General features: G+C 38.2%; 2 long non-coding RNA genes across 2 annotated transcripts; both read right to left on the bottom strand.

Moving 5' to 3' along the window:
- Window positions 1-437: 437 nt before the first annotated feature.
- On the bottom strand, window positions 438-3,412 carry LOC121144304. Its single transcript, XR_005881629.1, has 2 exons — window positions 3,356-3,412; window positions 438-1,018 (listed from the first exon to the last, which is right to left on the bottom strand). It is a non-coding gene; the product is annotated as an uncharacterized LOC121144304 (long non-coding RNA).
- A 5,230-nt stretch (window positions 3,413-8,642) lies between these two features.
- On the bottom strand, window positions 8,643-19,822 carry LOC121144325. The gene is made up of 3 exons (XR_005881659.1): window positions 19,704-19,822; window positions 11,173-11,290; window positions 8,643-9,873 (listed from the first exon to the last, which is right to left on the bottom strand). It is a non-coding gene; the product is annotated as an uncharacterized LOC121144325 (long non-coding RNA).
- Between the last annotated feature and the right edge of the window lie 488 nt (window positions 19,823-20,310).

The raw sequence follows: 20,310 nt of genomic DNA, 5'->3' as shown, positions 1-20,310 counted from the left end.
GAGCAATGCATGAGAGATTACACCCTTATCTGTGAAGAATTGTATTGTAATTTTGATGCTTTTGTTTGAATCTGTAAAATGCTTTTGGCCAATTTCAAAATATTAATTGTACTAAACCATGAGGATAAAAGATCTTACATTTTTATCTTGTCTTCCTTAATTTTTTACTTCAATGATTTAACATTTATTTTTATACAAGTCTTTCACTTGCTTGGTTAGACTTATCCCAGGGTTTCTATGGGGTTATTATGAAAAGCCCTGTTCCCCTGAATTTTCTTTATGTTTTCCATTTGTCTATAGGAAGATTACTGATTTTTTTGTGTTAGCTTTGTCCCTGGCTAATTTGCTGAAAGTGTTTATCAACTGAAGAATATTCCTGGTAGAGTATTTAAGACATTTTATATATATAAAATTTTATCATCTTCAAGTGAAGAAAATTTACTTCTTCTTTCCCTGTTCACATCTTCTTTATTTCCTTCAAACGTCTTGTTGCTCTAGCTAAGACTTCAAGATGTATTTGAATAAGTATGGGAAGAGTAGATTCCTGTGTTATTCCTAATTTTAGGGGAAGTGATTGAAGGAGCCTAAAGGCTAGCATACACTTTGATATGCTAATAGGCACCACAGGTATTTGGAATGGAGGAACAAAAAGTCCTTTATCCCACACATAAGGAGATTACTTAGTTTTAGCAAGCAGAGACCATTTTTTTTGGAAAAGGGGTTTCTTGGGAACAGAAAGATAGGGAGTGACATAATCAAGACACAGGAAGACAAATGCCACATATTGTCTCTTGTCTCTTGTTCCTAGCTGCAAATCATCAATCCTAATGTGACTAAGATAACAGCTTCTGAGTCATGATACAGATGATTCTGTGAGCATGTACAGGGCTAGATTGTGGTATTAGAACCTTAGAAGTTTCCTGGAAAGCTGATAGTCCTTAGTCAATGGACGGATACTGTAAATATGTTTCTAGTATCAGCAAAACAATCTTCATCAGCAGGAACAGGTTAAATCAACCTAGCAGCAGGAGGAAAACCAGAAAGGCACAAGGTTAATAGTGTGTGTTTGACTCTACTTTTCAAATCTAGGCTGCTATGAGAAGGTTTCACCCACACTTGTTGGGGGGTGCACAGAAATGAAGACAATTAGGACTACTTTTCAGTTGAGGTCCCTACTGAGACAATTCTAATTTGTGGCAAGTTGACATCAAAATCAATTTGCACAATCCACCATTTTTGTCTGATCACTTTAAAAAACATAAATATATGGAGATGAAAGCATATAGACATCACAGCAAGGAAGCAAGAAAGGAAAGAAGAAAAAGGAAAATATTTAGAAAATGATAATCAAATTAAATTGTAAAGACAATATAATGCTTTTCTCCATCAAACCTCATAGGAGGTTCACAATATAATGCATTCTACTTTCAAATATTTTATAGCCATAAAATCCAAATAATTTAAAAGTCATGTGTGTGTGTGTGTGTGTGTATTTGTATGCATGTACGTATGTCTATGTATCCAACTGTGAGCCCCTAAGAGTATAAAGAAACAATGTGTACACTTAACAGCACATTATGGTAAAATTGTCTATTGCAACGTGAATAGAAAATATATGCCATAGCAGATCGGCAATCAAAGCATAGTAAAAACATAGAAAATAATAACCTGATGTTTGAACAACGTCCTGAATTTGGAATAAATATTCTGTACTCAGAAATACATTAGATAGCAAACTCTTTTGAGGAATGTTTATTCTTTTAGAGTCCTATAACTTAACTTTGATTGTATAGATTTACAAATTTGACTGATAATATTGTCTCAATTAATATGACCTTAAATGATCAATAGAAATAAGAAAACAGCATTTACCTTTTAGCATAATCATTTCATTAAAAAAGAATGATAGTATTTATGTAAAATTTAATACATTTATACTTTATAGAGCTGAAGGGCACTCAAATATTTTGTTAGTATATTACTGCTGAATCTGAAGAAAAGATACCATGTGTCTTCTTTAAATTTGAAGTTGACATCGAACCTGTTTATCATAAATTTAAACATAGGATATAAATTGTAGCTTGTGTTAGACTGACATTTAAAATAAAACTATTGAATCCGTCATTTACTTATTTCTATTGGAATCAGAATGCCCAAATTATTTGTTATGCATAACCAACCACATGCCACATGTTATAAAATAAGTGGATAAACTCCTTATGAAGATCAGAAAGAGTTCCACCCCCTTCTGCTTGAATTCTTTGTTTTTTTATACAAAGAAATATTGTATTAGGTGAAAAGATTTAAAATAAATGAAATAATAGAATAGTGTGTGCTTACATGGAAAATGTCTAGGTGTACTAGAGGTAATTTTTTAATTTAAATTAGCAACAAGTTTGTTTCACATGTCAATCCCAGCTCCCATCTCCCTCCCCTCCTCCCCCACCCCCAGACTCTTCCAGCCCTCTCCCAACCCCTACTCCATTCCCCAGGGAAGGTGAGGTCCTCCATGGAGGATATTGAGAGACTGTTATTTCATTCAGTGCAGGGCCGAGGCCCTTCCCAAAGAGTCCAGGCTGAGAACATACCACATTGTGGGAGGGGCACCCAAAGTCCATTTGTATGCCAGGCAAAAGTACTAATCTACTGCCCAAGGCTCCACAGATTGTCCAGTCCTCCTAGTTGACAACCACTTTCAGGGGTCTGTGTCATTCCCATGCTGGCCTCCCAGTCATCAGTCAGTGGTCCCAGAGCTCCCTATTGTTTAGGTTAGCTGTTTCTGTAGGTTAAACAATCCAGGTTATGACCCCTTTGCTCATCATTCCTCCCTCTCTGTGACTGGGTTCCAGGAGTTCAGTTAAGTGTTTGGCTGTGGGTGTCTGCCTCTGCCTTCATTAGTCACTGGATAAAGGTTATAAGATGGCATAAAAGGTAGTCATCAAACTCATTATCAGGGAGGGGCATTTAATGTAGTCTCTCTACTCTTGCTTAATTTGCCAGATGGTGTCATCCTTGTAGATCTCTGGAAATCTCACTAGTGCTAGATCTCTCCTCAAACCTATAATGACTCACTCTATTATGGTATCTCTCATCCTGCTCTCCTCTATTCTTTCCCTGACTTAATTTTCTTGCTCCCCCATGTCCGACTCTCACCTCTTCTCCATTTTTCTTCCCCCCTCCTTCTCCCCACATGCTCCCAATCTGCTTAGGGGATTTTGGCTCAATTCCCTTCTCTGGGGTACCATGCATATCTCTCTTATGGTCCTTTCCTGTTTCTCAGACTCTCTGGCAGTGGGATTATAGCCTGACACTCCCTTAATCCATGTCTAAAATTCATGTATGAGTCAGTACATACCATGTTTGTCTTTTTGTGACTGGGATACCTCACATAGGATGGTTTCTTCTAGTGCCATCCATTTACCTGCAAATTTCAAGATACCATTGTTTTTTTTCAATGAATAATACTCCATTGTGTAAATGTACCACATTTTCTCTATCGCTCTTCATTCGAGGGGCATCTAGGTTGCTTCCAGGTTCTGGCTATTACAAATAATACTGCTATGAATATAGTGGAACCAACAGTCTTGTTGTATGAATGTGCATCTTTTGGGTATATGCTTGAGAGTGGAATTGCTGGGTCTTGGGGTAAACTGATTTCCGTTTTCCAGAAGAATATCCACACTGGTTTCCAAAGTGGCTGTACAAGTTGGCACTCCCACAGCAGTGGAGGATTGTTCCCCTCTCTCCATAGCCTCTCCAGCATAAATTGTCATTGGTGTTTTGATTTTAGCCATTCTGACAGGAGTAAGATGGTATCTCAGAGTTGTTTTGATTTGCATTTCCCTAATGACAAGGATGTTGAGCACTTTCTCAGTGATTCTCAGCCATTTTACAATACTCTATTGAGAATTCTCTATTTAGTTCTGCACCCCACTTTTTAATTGGATCCTGTAGTGTTTTGGAGACTTGCTTCTGTAGTTCTTTGTAAATTTTGGAGATCAGCCCTCTGTCAGATGTGGTATTAGTGAATTTCTTTTCCCATTCTGTGGGATGCCTTTTTGTCTTGTTGACTGTGTCCTTTGAATACAGAAGTTTCTCAGTTTCAGGAGGTCCCATTTGTTAATTTTTGATCTCTGTGTCTGTACTACTGGAGTTATGTTCACAAAGCAGTCTCCAGTACCAATTCATTCAAGACTACCTCTCACTTTCTCTTGTAAGACATTTAGTGTGGCTGGATTCATGTTGAGGTCTTTGATCTATTTGTACTTAAGTTTTGTGCATGTCGATAGACATGGATGTTTCTGCAGTCTTCTTCATGCGAATATCCAGTTATGCCAGTACCATTTGTTGAAGATCCTGTCTTTTCTCCACTGCATAATTTTAGCTTTTTTGTCAAAAATCAAGTGTTCCTAGGTGTGTGGGTTAACATCAGGGTATTCAGTTTGATTCCATTGGTTTACTTATATATTTTTGTGTCAATACCAAGCTGTTTTCAGAACTATAAGTCTATAATAGACCTTGAGTAAGAGAAGGTGATACTTCCAGAAGTCCCTTTATTGTACAAGATTGTTTTTGCTTTCCTGGGTCTTTTGTTTTTCCATATAAAGTTGAGTATTGTTCTTTCAAGTTCTGTGAAGAATTGTGCCAGTATTTTGATGAAGATTGAATTGAATCTGTAGATTGCTTTTGGCAAGATTTCTATTTTTACTATATTGATCCTACCTATCCAAGAGCATGGTTGATCTTTCAATTTTCTGGTATCTTCCTTCATTTCTTTCTTTAAAGACTCAAAAGTTCTTGCTATACAGGTCTTTCACTTGTATGGTTAGCATTATCCCCAGATATTTAATATTGCTTGGGACTATTGTAATGGGTGATGTTTCTCTGATTTCATTCTCAACATTTTTATCGTCTGTATATTATAGGGATACTGATTTTTTTTAGTTAATCTTGTATCCTGCCACTTTGCTGAAGGTGTTTATCAGCTGTAGGAGTTCCCATGTCGAGTTTTTCAGGTCACTTATGTAAACTATCATATCATCTACAAATAGTGAAAATTTGACATCTTCCTTTCCAATTTGTATCTACTTCATCTCCCTTTGTTGTCTTTTTGCTCTAGCTAGAACTTAAAATACACTATTGAAGAGATGTGGAGAGAGTGGACAGCCTTGTCCTTTTCCTGATTTTAGAGGAATTGTATTGAGTTTTTCTCCATTTAGCTTGATGTTAGCTGTTGGTTTACTGTATATTGCTTTTATTATGTATAGGAATGCTCCTGTTATCCCTGATCTCTCCAGAACTTTTATCATGAAGGGGTGTTGGATTTTGTCAAAGACTTTTTTAGCATTGAGTGAGATGATCATGTGGTTTTTCCTTTGCACGTTGTTTATATGGAGAACTACATTGACAGATTTTCATATGTTGAATCATCCCTGTATCCCTGGGATGAAGCCTAGTTGATCATGGTCAATGATTTTTCTGATGTAGTCTTGGATTCAATTTGCTAGTATTTTCTTGTGGATTTTTGCATCAGTGTTCATGCGGGATATTGGTTGGTAGTTCTCTTTCTTAGTTGTGTATTTGTGTGGCTTGGGTGGCAAGGTAATTGTAGCCTCACAAAAAGAGTTTGACAATGAGCTTCCTGCTTCTATTGTGGGGAACACTTTGAGGAGTATTGGAATTAGCTCTTCTTTGAATTTCTGGTAGAATTCTGCATTGAAGCTGTCTGGGCCTGGGCTTTTTATGGTTGGGAGACTTTTGATGACTGCTTCTATTTCATTAAGGGTTATAGTGTTTAGACTGCTTATCTATTCTTGATTTAATTTTGGCAAATGATATCTATCCAGAAAATGGTCCATTTCCTTTAAATTTTTGATTTTTGTGGAGTACAGGTTTTAAGAGTATGACCTGATGATTCTCTGGATTTTCTCAGTGTCCATTGTAATGCCCTCCATCTCATTTATGATTTTCTTAATTAGCATGGTCTCTCTCTGTCTTTTGGTTAATTTGGATAAAGGTTTGTCTATCTTGTTGATTTTCTCAAAGAAACAACTCTTTGTTTCATTGATTGTTTGCAATGTTTTCTTGGTTTCTACTTTATTTTTTTCAGCCCTCAATTTGATTATTTCTTAGGGTCTATTCTTCCTTGGTGATTTTGCTTCTTTTTGTTCTAGAGCTCTTATTTGTGATTCTCTATTGTCACTCTTCTCCAGTTTCTTCATGTGGGCACTTAGTGCTATGAACTTTCCTCTCAGCTCTGCTTTCAAAGGGTCCCATAAATTTGAGTATGTTGTGTCTTCATTCTCATTGAATTCCAGGAAGTCTTTAATTTCTTTTTTTATTTCTTCCTTGACCCAGGGATAGTGCAATTGTGCATTGTTCAATTTCCATGCATTTGTACGGTTTCTGCAATTTGTGTTGTTGAAAATTCTAACTTTAACGCATGGTGGTCTGATAAGATACAGGGTGTTATTCCAATTTTTTTGTATCTGTGGACGTTTGCTATGTTTCCAATTATGTGGCCAATTTTAGATAAGGTTCCATGTGGAGCTGAGAAGAAGGTATATTCTTTTGTGTTTGGATGGAAAGTTCTATAGTGTCTGTTAATCCCAATTGCGTCTTAACTTGTTAGTTATATTATTTCCTTGTTAAGTTAATGTCTGGAGATCCTGCCTAGTGGTGAGAGGGTGTGCTAATGTCTCCTACTACTAGTGTGTGAGATTTTACGTGTGATTAGAGTTTAATAATGTTCATTTTTTGAATGTGAGTGCCTTTGTATTGGTGATGCAGATGTTTAGAATTGCGACTTCATCTTGATGGATTTTTCCTATGATGAATATGAAATGTCTTTCTTCGTTTCTTTTGATGATTTTAGTTTGAAGTCTAATTTGGTAGATTTTAGGATTGCTACACCAGCTTCATTCTTGGGTCTGTTTGATTGGAAAATCCCAACCCTTTTACTGTGAGGTAACATCTGTCTGTGACATTGAGATGTGTTTCTCCTAAGCAGCATAAGTATGTGTTCTGTCTTCATATCCATTCTGTTATTCTCTGTCTTTTTATAGGCTAGTTGAGATTATTGACATTGAGGGACATTAATGATCATTGATTGCTGATTCTTGTTTGTTTTGGATTTGTTGTTGGTGGTGTTATGTGTGTGGATTACCCCCCCTTTTTTTCTTTTGGTGTTTGGTAAAGAGGGATTATCTATTACCTACATTTTTGTGAGTGTAGTTGTTTTCATTGGGTTGAAGTTTTCCTTCCAGTACTTTCTATAGGGCTGGATTTGTGGATATGTATTGTTTACATCTGGTTTTGTCATGGAATATCTTGTTTTCTCCATCTATGGTAATTGAAAGCTTTGCTGAATACAGTAGTCTGGGCTGGTATGTTTGTTCTCTTAGCATTTTTAGGATATCTATCCAGGACCTTCTGGCTTTCATAGTTTCCATTGCGAAGTTGGGTATAATTCGGATAAGTCTGCCTTTATATGTTATTTGGCCTTTTTCCTTCACTGTTCTTAATATTTTCTCTTTATTCTGTGTGTTTGATATTTTGGTTATCATGTGACAAAGGGAATGTCTTTTTCTGGTCCACTCTATTTGGCATTCTGTAAGATCCTTGCACTTTCTTATGTATGTCCTTCTTTAGGTTAGGGAATTTTCCTCTATGATTTTACTGAATATGTTTTCTGTACCTTTGAGCTGCATTTCTTCACCTTCTTCTATACCTATTATTCTCAGGTTTGGCCTCTTCATGGTATCCCATATTTCCTGTATATTTTGTGTTAGGGATTTGTTAAACATCAGATTTTCTTTGGTCAATGACTGTATATCCTCTAATGAGTATTCAACACCTGAGATTCTCTCTTCCATCTTTTGTATTCTATTGGTTGTACTTAGATCTATACTTCCTGATCAATTATTTTCTATTTCCAGCATTGCCTCATTCTGTGGTTTCTTTATTGATTCTATTTCAGTTTTCAAGAATTTGACTGTTTGAGTTGTTTCCTTCACTTGTTTGTTTGTTTTTTTTTTTGACTCTCCTTAGATTCTTTAAGAGATTTTTTTATTTCTTGAATTTTTTGGTTTCTTTTTCCACTTCTTTAAGGGGTTTTCTCATTTCCTCTTTGAGGGTCTCTATTACATTCATAAAATAAATTTTAAGTTCTGTCTCTTCTGTTTCATCTGTATTTTGCTTTTCAGGTCTTGCTGGTGTATAATCTCTAGATTCTGGTGTGGGGAGCTGATGGTGGGGCCAATTGGCAGGGTGAAGCTGGGCACATGGGTGTGGATTGATTCTTGTTTATTTCACACATGTCCACAGCATTTAGAGAATTTTATTTTTATTAGCTGTCAACTTATTGTGATGTATTATGACTTTGAATTTATATTTTATTCCCAATCATCATAACATAATTTTAATATTATTCTTTTGAATTTGGCTATCATTCACTAGTGTAAAATTGTTCAGAGAAACTTAAAAATACAAATTTTGGGTAGTCAAATTACATTTTTGTTGAAAACACATTTCATAAATATTTAAATAGGGCTTTTACTTCAATTCATGGATGAATACTGAAAACTAAAAAGAGTAAGCAGCAAACACATTATTATTTTAATAAAAATAAAAGGTAACAGAAATTTTATATTAGTAAAGCAACAGTTTTATAATGCAGTTGTCAGTTTCATTAATTCATGATTTTCTGTCAAATTGTTGTGGGTTCAATATTATCCTTTTACATGCCTAATGTTTCCTAAATTGCTTGGACAGGAGAATGAAAGGAAAGGGTATACTTGTCTGACATAAGCACCCTATCCAGGATGAATCACAGGAATTCCAAGATAATAGCCTAATAGAAAACCAACATCACTAGGTCCAGCTTCCCACTAGGACTAAAAGAAATAGTTCTTTGCTATTTCTGCAGAGTAGAAACAAACTATCGTATCTATTTGTGGACTTGATTTATGAGGAGTCCCTGTCATATCCATGCAGCTGTATGATTTTGAGAAAGTGACTATCAGCTTGTCAGTATAATTTTTTTCATCTTTGCAATAAAGCAGCATGATCTGATTACCTAACAGGCAGGGCCAAACAGGTTTTCTTCTCTAGGTGAGATGTGGCTAGGCCAGTTAAGAAAATATGAGATGAGGCAATGTGAAACAGAACAAGAACTGTGGCATGGTAGGTGTGCAGCTCTGGACACATGACTTTCCTTCTCTGATTCATGACAAAACCAGGAAGATCCCATTGTCCTGTGCTGAGCTGGAAATGTGCAATGTGTAGACCACCAGTGTTCAGATAATCCACAATGTTGTCATCCTTGAGACAATCCTGGCCCTTCCCATCAAAGCCAACACATATCACCAGAAAGTACTGGCCTTCAAATAGAGTCACAACCAACACATTCAATGATAAATGGCATGTTGGGTTAAGCCTACCCCTGAGGCACTCTGAACCAATGAGCATCCAGACTGTTAACCTCCCTCTCCTAACTTGTGCTCCCTGTCTGGACAATTGAGCATGCTCAGCCTAGAGGCCATTAAAGAACTGATGATACACTGCCCAGACATTGAAGAAGAGGTCTTTGGGGTACAGCATGGTGAAAGCAACCCTAGGCCAGGATGGCAGGGTCCAGGGTCTCTGAGGAGTGAGCCCTCAGTTTGGAGACTGACATCTCCTCAGAATCTGTGCTTCCCAGTTCTTGTGCAGTTGAGGTGAAGGCAAAACATCCTTCTTGGCTGCAGTCTCCTAGTCCAGCATGTCTCTAGTGAGGGCCAGGGAAGTCTTCTCAGAGCCTGGTGACTCCTCACAGCCCAAGTACTCATGAGGCTGAAATGCCCACTCTGAAGTTCAGGATAGCAGAATGCAGTTCTGAAAGTATTATTGTGGGCTTTAATCCAAATTTTATATTTCTGAGTTTAATGTGGTCCATGCTTCTTTATTTCATCTTAGTACCTGTGGGATCAGCAGTATCCTATTTCTCATTCCCTATGTGAGTAAATTTAATATTCTTTCCTTTTTCTTGGCTAGTGTGCCTAGAGATTTATCAGTGACACATACACACACACACACACACATACATACACACACATATATATATATTCTCTCACTCTTGTCATATTAATTTTAAATGTATACACACATGCACATACATATGTATGTGTATATATACATATTCTGTTACATCTTGTCATATTTATTTTCAATTGATTGAATTTTTCAAAATTGATTAGTGTCTTCTTTTTCACTTTCTTTTTAATTTTGATGCAAAGATTTATATCCCATATTACAAATCTACTTAAGTCAGGTGATAAATATTTCATGCCTGTAATCTATGCCCTTGGTAATTAGGATTCCAATAGTTTGAGAACAACGTAGGCTACATAGGGAGTTGTAGGTAGCTTGGGCCCTGCTACAGAGTAAGGTCTTATTTTACAATATAAAAACTAAAATCCACATGGATTCAGTTTCACATGAAATCATGTAATGTTTTATTGTTTAGTAGTGCTTGTTTAGCTTTATTCCAGAAATTTTGATATTTTACTTTCAATTTGATTCAAAATATTTTTACTTTCCCTTTTAACCTATTGATTACTTTAAGAATTAAAAACTTGAATTTTCATGTACTAGAGTCATAGAGATACTCCTCTGTTTTTAACTTACATTTTAATTTCCCTGTAGTTGGATTGCACACATTGCTTTATATCAGGTCTTGTATGTTTATTTAACCTGTTTAACAACCAGTAATATTGAGCATGTTGACAGTGTCCTGTGTGTATTGGACCTGCTGTCATAAGCTGTCATCTGATGAAATATTCTGTTAATCTCTGTAAAGGCAAATTGATTGGCAGCAGTGTTCATGTTTCTTCTCTCTCTCTCTTACAATAAAAGAACTAAGTTTCATTTGAATTTTAAATGTTTTCCATCAACATCAACAAATCTTGTTCTGTGGATATATCAAGAGTTCAGTGGAATTTTCTGTTTGAAACACAAAATCTTGAAGCCTTGTTGTACAGTAATTTTGTCCCTATGTCAAAATTACACTGAATTGTTCAATATATTCATAATTTTTAAAAGCCTAGAACCTTATTTGTCTGTTTGTGTGACAACTTCTTATTGCTTAGTTCATATTAAAAAATGGAAAAAAGTGAAATTTGATTTTTAGCCTACACATTTTCTATTTTTAGTGATTCTTTCGTAACATCACACCATGCACTCCAATCCCACTCATCTTCAAGTCCCTCTGTGTCCAATCTTCACTCTTGTAGTGTCTTCTGACAAAGGAATGCTATAGGGAATAAAAATGAGATAAAAGGACACAATAATAAAACAACATGAAAAAGGAAAGAAAAAAAACACTTTTCTCCCCCAGGTTTCCCACCTCTCCAATCATCCTAGTGGCATTGGGAGCTGCTGTGTGTTTTGCAGATTCAGTATTGATAGAGTACCAAAGCCAGAGATAGGCCTTGACCTGACCAATGTATCATTACACAATGACAATTTGTAAGTAAACCTGTTTGGACTTTCTCTCCCATTTGTGCCATTAATCTGGATTTGTCAGTTTCTATCCACCTTCACATCTTCTTTTGGGGATTCATAGTTAACTTTTTTTGTTTGTTTTCTTTGCTATTTGTTTTGTTTTTTATTTTTATTTATTTTTATTTTTTTGGTTTTTTGAGACAAGGTTTCTCTGTATTGCTTTGGAGGTTTCCCTGGAACTTGCTTTGTAGACAGACTGGCCTCAAACTCACATGCCTCTGCCTCCTGAATGCTAGGGTTAAAGGTAGTGCACAACAAATGCCTGGCCATAGTTACATATTTTTTAAGTAGAGTGTTCTGGCTGCCTGGAAAGTTGATTCCCATTCATCATTACAAGTATATTATACTATTTGTGCTGTTCATAATAGATGTCCCTAGTATAGCTCATTGTTCAGCAGTTTGCTTTGGTAGTAACACAGGTACTAAAGCATTTTAGAGAGCTCTTACTTTTCCTGAGTCATTAATCTGTAACTCTGCCTGTCTCTGGATTCTTTCTTTACCTCAAGTTCCCATGCTTCTTTGTCCCAAATAAACACATGAAAACAATATTAATTATAAAACCTTTTGCTGAATACTGTGGCTCTTACTGGCTAGCTCTGTCTTAATTATTAACCCATTTCTATTAATCTATGTATTTCTATGTCTTCTTGGCTTACCAGAGAAGGCCCAGACCTGTTACTCCTTTTGGCTGCTACATGGAGTCTCTCTGCATATCTTTCCCTGAATTCTCCTCATCTCCTGTTCCTGCCTATCTTCCTGCCTCTATTGGCCAAACAGTGTATTATTCATCAGCCAATATGAGAAACAAAAAGATATCTCCCATTATCTGCCAATACTTTTGTTTTATATTTACCATAGATTGAAATCATGTGTGTTTGTTTACCTTATCTGCCTATTACTCCCATCAAGACCTTTACATTTAATTCAAGTACATGGTTACCTGGAGTTTTCTATCTTGATCATATTAAATTCACTGATTCTGTCCAAAATGTACTTCTTTTTTTTTTTTTTTTAGATTGTACATATATATTGCCTCTTTTTTTTTTAATTTTATTTTCAGTTTAAATTTAGATAAGAAACAAGGTTGCTTCACAAGTCAGTTCCAGGTCCCTCTCCCATTCCCTCCCTTCCTCCCGTGCCCTCCCCCCCGGCCCGTTATCCCCTCATTTCTCCAGGGAGGGTGAGGCCCTCCATGGGGGTGTCCATAGTGTGTCATTTCATATAGGGAAGGGGCCTAGACCCTTCCCCAAGAGTTCAGGGTGAGAGTGCACCTCACATTGTTCTATGGGAGTCCAAAGTCCGTGTGTATACTTGGGATGGGTACTGATCTGCTGCCCAAGGCTCAATAGATTACCTAGGCCTCCTCACTGACACCCAGATTCAGGGGGTCTTGATCACTCCCATGCTGGATTCCCAGGCTGATGCCTGGGATTCAAGAGTTAACCTTTGTCTGGTCAGCTGTTTCTGGGGGTTAAAACATCCCAGTCTTAATCCCTTTGATCATCAGTCCTTCCTCTCTGTTACTGGCTTTCTTGAGTTCAGCTCAGTACTTAACCAAGGGAGTCTGCCTCTTCTTCGATCAGCCACTAAATGAAGTTTCTGTTTCCCAGACTCTCTGGCCATAGGATTGTAGGCTGGCACTCCCCAGATCTATGTCTAAAATCCATATATGAGAGAGTACATGCCATGTTTCTCTTTTTGTGACTGGGTTACCTCACTCAGGATGGTTTCTTCTAGTGTCATCCATTTGCCTGCGAATCTCATGATTCCATTATTTTTTTCTGCTGAATAGTACTCCATTGTGTAGATGTACCACATTTTCTCTATCCACTCTTCAGGTGAGGGACATCTAGGTTGCTTCCACGTTCTGGCAATTACAAATAAAGCTGCTATGAACATAGTGGAACAGACATCTTTGTTGTATGAATGGGCATCTTTTGGATATATGCCTAAGAGTGGAGTTGCTGGGTCTTGTGGTAGTTTTATTCCCATTTTTCTGAGGAATCTCCACACTGATTTCCAAAGTGGCTGAACCAGTTGGCACTCCCACCAGCAATGGAGGAGTGTCCCCCTTTCACCACATCCTCTCCAGCACAAATTGTCATTGGTGTTTTTGATTTTAGCCATTCTGACAGGAGTGAGATGGTATCTGAGAGTTGTTTTGATTTGCATTTCCCGGATGGCTAAGGATGTTGAACACTTTCTCAAGTGCCTCTCAGCCATTTTAGACTCCTCTATTGAAAACTCTCTATTTAGTTCTGCAGCCCACTTTTTAATAGAGTCCTTTGGTGTTTTGGAGACTTGCTTCTTGAGTTCTTTGTAAATTTTGGAGATCAACCCTCTGTCAGATGTGGGATTAGTGAATATTTTTTCCCATTCTGTGGGCTGCCTTTTTGTCTTGCTGACTGTGTCCTTTGCCTTACAGAAGCTTCTCAGTTTCAGTAGGTCCCATTTATTAATTGTTGATCTTACTGCCTGTGCTACTGGTGTTATGTTCAGGAAGCTGTCTCCTGTACCAATTCATTCAAGGGTACCACCCACTTTCTCTTCTAAGAGGTTCAGTGTGGCTGGATTTATGTTGAGGTCTTTGATCCATTTGGACTTAAGTTTTGTGCATGGCGATAAACATGGATCTATCCACATTCTTCTACATGCCAGTCTCCAATTATGCCAGCACCATTTGTTGAAGATGCTTTCTTTATTCCATTGTATATTTTTAGCTTCTTTGTCAAAGATCAGATGTTCGTACGTGTGTGGGTTAATACCCGGGTTTTCAATTCGATTCCATTGGTCTACCTGTCTATTTTTGTGCCAATTCCAAGCTGTTTTCAGGACTATAGCTCTATAATAGAGCTTGAGGTCAGGGATGGTGATGCCTCCAGACGTTGCCTTGTTGAACAGGGTTGTTTTGGGTCTTTTGTTTTCCCATACAAAATTGATTATTGTTCTTTCAAGGTCTGTGAAGAACTGTGCTGGGATTTTAATGGGGATTGCATTGAATCTGTAGATTGCTTTTGGCAGGATTGCCATTTTTACTGCATTGATCCTACCTATCCAAGAGCATGGGAGATCTTTCCATTTTCTGAGGGCTTCTTTAATTTCTTTCTTTAAAGATTCAAAGTTCTTACGATACAGGTCTTTCACTTGTTTGGTTAGCGTTACCCCAAGGTATTTTATGTTGTTTGTGGCAATTGTAAAGGGTGATGTTTCTCTGATTTCTCTTTCAGCCCTTTTATCATCTGTATATAGTAGGGCTACTGATTTTCTTGAGTTGATCTTGTAGCCTGCCACTTTGCTGAAGGTGTTAATCAGATGTAAGAGTTCCCTGGTAGAGTTCTTTGGGTCATTGATGTAAACTATCATATTGTCTGCAAACAGTGAAAGTTTGACCTCTTCCTTCCCAATTTGTATCCCCTTGATCCTCCTTTGTTGTCGTATGGCAATAGCTAGAACTTCAAGTACCATGTTGAAAAGGTATGGAGAGAGTGGACAGCCTTGTTTTGTTCCTGATTTTAGAGGAATTGCATTGAGTTTCTGTCCATTTAGTTTGATGTTGGCTGTTGGTTTACTGTATATAGCTTTTATTATGTTTAAGTATGTCCCTGTTATCCCAGATCTCTCCAAGACCTTTATCATGAAGCGGTGTTGGATTTTGTCAAAGGCTTTTTCAGCATCTAGTGAGATGATCATGTGATTTTTGTTTTTCAGCTTGTTTATATGGTGGATTACGTTGATGGATTTTCATATGTTGAACCATCCCTGCATTCCTGGGATGAAACCTACTTGATCGTGGTGAATGATTGTTTTGATGTGTTCTTGGATCCGATTTGCCAGTATTTTATTGAGTATTTTTGCATCAATGTTCATGAGGGATATTGGTCTGAAGTTCTCTTTCTTAGTTGTATCTTTGTGTGGCTTGGGGATCAAGGTTATTGAAGCCTCATAGAAAGAGTTTGGCAAAGACCCTTCTGCTTCTATTGTGTGGAACACTTTGGGAAGAATTGGTATAAGCTGTTCTTTGAATTTCTGGTAGAATTCTGCACTGAGGCCATCTGGACCTGGGCTTTTTTTGGTTGGGAGACTTTTGATGACAGCTTCTATTTCCATAGGGGTTATAGGTCTATTTAAATTGCTTATCTGTTCTTGATTTAGTTTTGGCAATTGATAGCTATCCAGGAAGTCATCCATTTCCTTTAAATTTTCGAATTTTGTGGAGTACAGGTTTTCAAAGTATGACCTAATGATTCTCTGGATTTCCTCAGAGTCTGTTGTTATGTCCCCCTTTTCATTTCTAATTTTGTTAATTTGCATGTTCACTCTCTGCTGTTTGGTAAGTTTGGACAAAGGTTTGTCTATCTTGTTGATTTTCTCAAAGAACCAACTCTTCGTTGCGTTGATTCTTTGTATTGTTTTCCTGGTTTCTACTTTATTGATTTCAGCCCTCAATTTGATTATTTCCTGGCGTCTACTCCTCCTGGGGGAGTGTGCTTCTTTGTGTTCTAGAGCTTTCAGCTGTGATGTTAATTCTCTGGTATAACTGTTCTCCTGTTTCTTCATGTGAGCATTTAGCACTATGAACTTCCCCCCGTAGCACTGCTTTCAAAGTGTCCCATAGGTTTGGGTATGTTGTGTCTTCATTCTCATTGAATTCGAGGAAGTCTTTAATTTCTTTTTTTATTTCCTCTTTGACCCAGGGATGGTGCAGTTGAGCATTATTCAATTTCCATGAGTTTGTAGGTTTTCTGCAATTTGTGTTGTTGTTGAATTCTAATTTTAAAGCATGGTGGTCTGATAAGATGCATGGAGTTATTCCAATTTTTTTGTAGCTGCTGAGGTTTGATATGTTGCCAAGTATGTGGTCGATTTTTGAGAAGGTTCCATGTGGTGGTGAGAAGAAGGTATATTCTTTTTTATGTGGGTGAAATGTTCTATAGATATCTGTTAATCCCAGTTGGGTCATTACTTCTATTAGCCCTTTTGCTTCTTTGTTGAGTTTCTGTTTGGTATTCCTGTCTAGTGGTGAGAGTGGTGTGTTGAAATCTCCCACTATAACTGTGTGGGGCTTTAGATGAGATTTAAGTTCTAATAATGTTTCTTTAATGAATGTGGATGCCTTTGTATGTGGGGCATAGATGTTCAGGATAGACACTTCATCTTGGTGGGTTTCACCTGTGATGAGTATGTAATGACCTCCTTCATCTCTTTTGATTGATTTTATTTTAAAGTCTAGTTTGTTAGATATTAGGATTGCTACCCCGGCTTGTTTCTTGGGTCCATTCGATTGAAAATTTTTTTCCCAACCTTTAATTCTCAGGTAATGTCTGTCTTTAAGGGTGAGGTGTGTTTCCTGTATGCAGCAGAAAGAAGGGTTCTGTCTTCGAATCCAATCTGCTAGTCTGTGTCTTTTTATGGGTGAGTTAAGGCCATTAATCTTGAGGGATATTAATGACCAATGATTGCTCATCCTTCTTCGATTTGCGATGGTTGTTGTTGGTGGAATTATGTGTGGAGTTTCACCCCTTTGTTCTTTTGGCTGTTGGTAGAGAGGGATTCTCTAATGCTTATGTGTTTCTGGTTGTAGTTAGCTTCCTTGGGTTGGAGTTTTCCTTCCAAAATTTTCTGTAGGGCTGGGTTAGTGGACACATATTGCTTGAATCTAGTTTTGTCATGGAATATCTTGTTTTCTCCGTCTATAGTGATTGAGAGCTTTGCCGGGTATAGTAGTCTGGGCTGGCATCCGTGGTCTCTTAGTGTAGGTAGAATATCTATCCAGGACCTTCTGGCTTTCAGCGTTTCCATGGAGAAATCAGGTGTAATTCTGATAGGTCTGCCTTTATATGTTACTTGACCTTTTTCCTTAGCTGCTCTTAATATTCTTTCTTTATTCTGTATGTTTGGGGTCTTGATTATTATGTGGCGAGGGGATTTTTTTGTGGTCCACTCTATTTGGTGTTCTGTAGGCTTCTTGTACCTTCATTGGCATGTCTTTCTTAAGGTTGGGAAAGTTTTCTTCTATGATTTTGTTGAATATGCCTTCTGCCCCTTTGAGCTGGATTTCTTCTCCTTCTTCTATACCTATTATTCTTAGGTTTGGTCTTTTCATGGTGTCCCATATTTCCTGGATGTTTTGTGTTAAGGATTTGTTGGATTTAATGTTTTCTTTGGTTGATAAATCCATTTCTCCTAGCGTATCTTCAACACTTGAGATTCTCTCTTCCATCTCTTCTATTCTGTTGGTAATGCTTGTATTGGTAGTGCCTGTCTGTTTGTCCAGCTTTTCTATTTTCTGCCTTTCTTCAGATTGTGTTTTTTTAATGACTCTATTTCAGTTTTCAACCCTTGCAGTGTTTGCATTGCTTCTTGCAATTTTCTGTTTATCTGTTCGTCTGTTTGTTGCCTTTTATGAATTTTTTGGTTTGTTCTTTCTTCCATTTCTTGCATTTTTTGGTTTGTTTTTTGTTCTATTTCTCGCATTTTGTGCTTTGTTTCTTCTTCCATTTCCTGCCTTTTTTGGTTTGTTTCTTCTTCCATTTTTTCATTTTTTGCTTTGTTTTTTCTACCATTTCTTGCATTTTTTGCTTTGTTTCTTCTTCCATTTCCTGCCTTTTTTGGTTTTTTTTCTTCCAATTCTTGCATTTTTTGGTTTGTTTTTTCTTCCATTTCTTTGAGGGATTTTCCAATATCCTCTTTTAGGGCCTCTATCATTTTCATGAAAGTGCTTTTAAGGTCGTTCTCTTCTGCTTCATCCGCATTGGAATGTTGGGGTCTTGCTGGTGTGGAGTCTCTAGAATCTGGCGGTGTCATATTTGTTTTTCTGTTGCTGATTGTGTTTTTGTATTGTCTCTTTCCCATCTCTTTTTCTAGTGGATGCAGAAAGAGCCCCTTACTGGTCTGGGGACCAGAGTTCCCTTTTGGTGGGTGCTAGCAAGTCCAATAATCTGGTGGTTCTTCTATTCCTTGTCTGAATGCTGGTCCCGTGGGTGGAGAAGAAGAACAGGAATCTGGGGTGCTTATCCTCTTACCTGGTCCCCTGGACCCTCTGCTGGGTCCTTTTGTACTTGATCCAGAACAGCTATTCCCCTGGTCTCCTTGGGTACTCTGGTTTCCTGGTCTCGTTGGTGGGAGAGAAGACCTGGGGTCTGGGTGCTTGGCTCCTGCCGGGATTGGGAGCTCTGTGCAGGTCCCAGGCGATCTGCAGGCACTGGAACACAGGCCGGGAAGCCGGCCTGTTTACCTGATGCTGTCCGAGGAACAGCTGCTTCCTTGGACTCCCAGCCTCCTCTCCTTTCCTGGTCTCGTTGGTGGGAGCGAAGATCCAGAGTCTGGGGTGCTTGGCTCCCGCCGTGATTGGGAGCTCTGTGCAGGTCCCAGGCGATCTGCAGGCACTGGAGCACAGGCCGGGAAGCCGGCCTGTTTACCTGATGCTGCTGGAAGAACCGCCGCTTCCCTGGACTCCCAGCCTCCTCTCCTTTCCTGGTCCCAAAATGTCCTTCTTATTATGGAGAAATATCAGTATAGCAATGCCTGAGGCACAGTTCAGGAAACATATTCATGGCCATGATACCTGCTGAATGTGAGCAAACTGGGAAACTATGCATGTCCTCTAGTGGAGCCTAAACAACACTGCAGAGAAGGCTCTCATTATTCCTACAGCTCAGACCCTGCATGGGATCAACTTGTCAACTCCTAATCAGTTTATGACCAGAGAAATCTCACAGGAAACTGAGGAACCCTGTAGGGAGCATGTAATCTGCAGGAGTATGCTGCATGATGATCTGCTGAAGGGTAGAAACTTACTACTAAATGTGATGTTCCTGAAGGAAAATAAAGTAGTGGAGGACACACTGTCCTTCACAATTGCCTCTCTCCCTGCTAGGTTTGGGGATACCATTTGATATTTGTGGGAATAGCTAATGAGATACTCAGATAATACTACAGATCTCAGAAGGGAAGAAGGGGATACAATCCCCATAAGAATAAGAATCAAGCATATTGTTTCTTGGACAGAAGTTCATTGACTTAGCAAGCATAATACACTGAGATATTTTTTCCCTGACTGTTCCTGGGAGCCTTTCCAAATGAACAGAAACCTAAAGAGGACAGACATTCATGTACAAGGGACCCACTTGATTCCACCTGCTTCTGCCAGCCTAGGCTCCTACCTTATCTGGGACTCAGTGAAGTGATGCTATATCTTTCTTGTCTAGTATTTTTGCTGGGTAACCAGTTCTGTCTGCTTCAGCAGGAACTGAAGATTTTCCTCCAGTCTTTGATGTTCCTGTTCATTAAAAGATTGTGTTCTTAGGGCACAGTTGTGTACCATATACCCACACATGCATGAATGTGCATGCACACACATACTCCTGAACACACACAGGTACAAGGATGCACCCATACAAACACATTGCATTGTATCCACATGTTTACTTCCCAGATACACTAATGTAAGAAGAGATCCCCTGGGATGCCATGGAGAAGAGGGGTAGCTTTTAGTAGCCTATACCATCTTTACGTATATCCCCACCAAGATGCAGAAAAACACAGGATGCTCTGAGATAAAGAATGTGGTGATGTACTTTTTCTCTGTGTTGATAAATTTTCATCTTATTTTTACTTCATATGTGTGGTTTTTTGCATACCTATGTATGTGTGTACCACATGCCTGCCTGGTAACCTGAGAGAAGAACCTAGTAGGCAAATCAGTCAATATAGTGCTTACCTTGCAAATCAGTGCACAAAATGGTATATGCCAGGGCTCCTTGACCAAGC

The sequence above is a fragment of the Mesocricetus auratus genome, unplaced genomic scaffold, assembly GCF_017639785.1.
Source record: "Mesocricetus auratus isolate SY011 unplaced genomic scaffold, BCM_Maur_2.0 Super-Scaffold_100015, whole genome shotgun sequence".
NCBI classification, from domain to species: domain Eukaryota; kingdom Metazoa; phylum Chordata; class Mammalia; order Rodentia; family Cricetidae; genus Mesocricetus; species Mesocricetus auratus.
This window is presented reverse-complemented; position numbering and strand designations above follow the sequence as displayed.